We start from the raw sequence: 3,909 nt of genomic DNA on the forward strand, positions 1-3,909 counted from the left end.
CCAACAGATATTGTAGAATAATGCAACAAACTAAATAAGCAAATTTATTTATAATAGTATAATAGAATTTTTGAAATACTAAATATATGTTTTTTTCATAAGTGATGATTAATTAGTTGCTGATTTTTTTTATATACATGTAATATGATTGAATATTTTATCATCTGCGACATAGATATGGTGTAGTATAAATTAAATTAGTTATTACCGTCGTAACTCATCACTTTCTTGGTGAAATTTGTCATAAATTCTTGTTATTTTAATTTCAAGCACGCTGGACGCATGCTAGTTGCCTGATAATAATATAGGAGTGGTTCAGATACGGAGCGCTGATCGAAAACATTCACCAAATCTTGTCTTCTCATGTAATTTTATAACTGTTCAATTTCCGAGCCTGTTAATGACTTGTATTTTATTCAAATCGAAAATAAAATTTATAAAATAATGTCATGCAAAAAATAGAGCATTTTTATTTGTTTACTTATTTTCAAGATAAAGCATTCTAATAAGAAACTAAAGAGTTAAGTACCATTTTGGTTGTAGGCCGATCATTTATTTTGTCTTTAATTTTTTTTTTCGCTATAAAATGATTTCAAAAGTTTTAGTTTATTTTAAAATTGTCATTTTTATCAAATTTTTTATTTTTACTACCAAATTATTCTTTCATAAAAAAATTATAAAATAAAATAAAAAACAAAAAAAAAAAGAAAAGAAAGAGAACAAGCGGGAAAGAGAATGGGAGGGAGGAGGGAAGAAAGAGAATCAGGAAGGGAAGGTAGCGCTACCGCTTCCTGCGCCCTGCGCCGCTGCACCCGCCGCCGTCTGTGATGGAGAACGGAAAACCGCGTTCAGTGCCGCCGTCGCCATTTGCGCACCGCTCGCCATTTTTGCTTCTGCTTCTGTTTTTGTTTTTGGTTCTGTTTCTGGTTTTACTTTTGTTGTTGCTACATTATCCATTTTGTTGTTGGTGTTGTTCTTCTAGTTGTTGTTGTTTTATTGTTGTTGTTGTTTCATTGTTTCTGTTTTCTGCTTTTGCATTCTGTTTCTGTCTCTGCATTCTGCTTCTACCTGCTTCTGTTTCTGCATTTGGTTAATTTTGGGGAAGAAGGTGGAGGGTATTTTCGTCCGAAAGACGATGTTAAAACAAACTGAAACCTTTGGGACCATTTTATAGCGAAAAAAAGGTTAGGAACGAAATAAATTTTCGACCTCTACATTAGGGACCAAAATCGTACTTAACCCGAAACTAAATATAGGAGTGGTAACATACACTCTATTTACAGGTATTCAACTCTATCCAATTCTGTTGAGCAGAATTGCCAACCCAAACTGTTGCAGGTAAAGTTGAGTGCGGAGTAGGTTTGAGCGTGGATCGGGTAGAGCGCAAGTTGAGTCTCAACCCTACCCGATCAACCCGCACCCTATATATGTATAATATATTATAAAAATATGTTATAAGTAAGTGCAAAAAGTCTTTACTTGCCAATATCATCAATTAATAATTTAACGCTTTTGCATATATAAAAACTAATTCTATTTTAGTGATATATAAGTATAATATTACATCACAATATTTTATTTGTGCTTGTGTTATTAATTTAATCAAAGATTTTTATGTAGAATTAAACATTTGATGGTTATATTATTTATAGTACAATTGTGTTGTTTATGGAATGATTGTTATTTGTATTAATTTTAATTTGCATGCTCATTAGATTATATAATAATATTGCATATTTATAAAATTTTGCGGGTAAAATTGGATACTAATGGATTAACCGTAGGTAGGATTAGGGTTGGGTTGTTCTCAACCCATAAATAAGATTAAATTTTAGTAACAAATTTAACTCGCGAGTAGAATTAGAGTTGAATTTAAATCATATTCTATCTTATTCATTGCCATCCCTAACTAAATATTCATAGCTCCTCAAGCGTATTATCATAATTAATCTCTTGCATGATGTTACTTTTTTATGCAAATATAATATGAGTTTAATTTTAATGTATTAATAATGTCAAATATTTTACATAATTGTACAATCATATATGTTATTTTAGATGATCATTTATGTAATTAATAATAAATAATAGTTACTTTTAATAATGTAACAATAGATCAAAATTAAATTCATATAATATTTGTGACGTCTTAATGCTGTGGTTAAAATAATGAATTTTCCAAAGGGAGTTTTTACTCTCAATTTTTGTAAAAATTTTAATTAATTTTATTCTTAAAATTTAAATTAATTTTAATTTTGTTATGAATATTTTATGACTAGTTCAGTTTTATATTTAAGATGGATATAGTAAAGTGTACATTGAACCAATTCTAAAATTATTTGGAACAAATCCAGAATTCACGTAACGAGAGACAAAAATTATAAACATTGGAATTAAAATATTTAAAGAGTAACTAGTAAGCTGTCAAAAAGTTTGCAATTGAATCTAGTGGTGTATTCAAATCTCATTCATTCTTCTTAATATCTTCTGGGATAAAACAATCATTAAAAAGTATTTTATTTTTGTATTAAATTATTTAGATACTTGAGTTGAATTTCTAAATTTTGGTTATTTCATTTGAGGAATGCTAGGGGTCAGTAACTTTTGTGATTTGTAGCCATCAAATAGCCACCAATGATGATTTTAATGGTGTGAGATTGATGTGAAATTTCATCCAATGGCTCATTTTTCTTTACTGGTTACATGCTGGCTAGAATTTAACAAAGTTGCTGGCCTTTTAGACTTTTCCATTTCATTTATTAACCCACGAAATCAGTCTATCATTTAATAGACGGTTTTAGAGAGTGGACTCAAATTAATTAAATCATTTAATAAATTTCAACTATCAACTTCACGTGAAGTTAACTACATCTAACATTACATTAGGAATGATTTAAAATATTGATACTCTTCCTAGCTAAAAAGAAGTCTAACAAACATATAAAACAACAAACAATAAAAAAACGTGAAAATTATGTTTTGAGGTAAAAGAAAAAAGGAAAAAGCTGAAAAAGCAAAAGTGAAAATGAAACACGCACTAGGTATAATTTTATCTCTTTTTCCATGTGTGAATAATCATTTAAACTAGTAATTAATCATTAAACGGAAATACTTGGTAAATAATCAATAATCAATATATAAGCAATATAATTATGCGATTGAATATAGTAGCTATATAGCAAACACATTGATAATGTCCAATTGTGTAGGTATAATATTTATTATCTGTGAATATATATATATATATATATATATATATATATATATATATATATACTCTAACTCAATACTATGATCTAGGTCTAAATAAGCTAAAAAGGTTTAGTTTAACTCGACCTCTTTTAAAGAGATCGGGTTTGACGAAGACTAGGGGTGTTCGCGGTGCGGTTTGGTTCGATTTTAAGGGAAAAAGTCATCCAATTCGAACGCTTAATTTATGTGCGGTGCGGTTTGGATTGGATGAAATTTTTTTGGAAATCCGATTCGATCCGATCCGATTACAAGCGGTTTAAATCGGTTTGAATTTGCAGTTTTTTAAATAAAAAAAATTAAATACATATAACAAGTCTCAATATCAAATTTTAAATAATTAACAATATCTTAAAAAGCCAACGATAACAGAACAATAGAAATAAAATTATAGGTTAGTTAAAATAAATAAATAAATAACATTTTGAACATAAAATATTTATTAAATAATAATAATACATGAATAATAGAAAAATGTATAACAAATTGAACATGTTATAAGTATAATTGTAAATATAATAATAAAATAATAATATTATAGCACATTGTGCGGTTTGGATTGGATTGGATCGGTTATGAAAAGTAGATCCGAAATCCGATTCAATCCAGCGGTTTGCAAAAAATAAAATCCAATCAAATCCGAATTAGTGCGGTTTTAAT

This window comes from Arachis hypogaea, chromosome 13 (assembly GCF_003086295.3).
Source record: "Arachis hypogaea cultivar Tifrunner chromosome 13, arahy.Tifrunner.gnm2.J5K5, whole genome shotgun sequence".
NCBI lineage: Eukaryota > Viridiplantae > Streptophyta > Magnoliopsida > Fabales > Fabaceae > Arachis > Arachis hypogaea.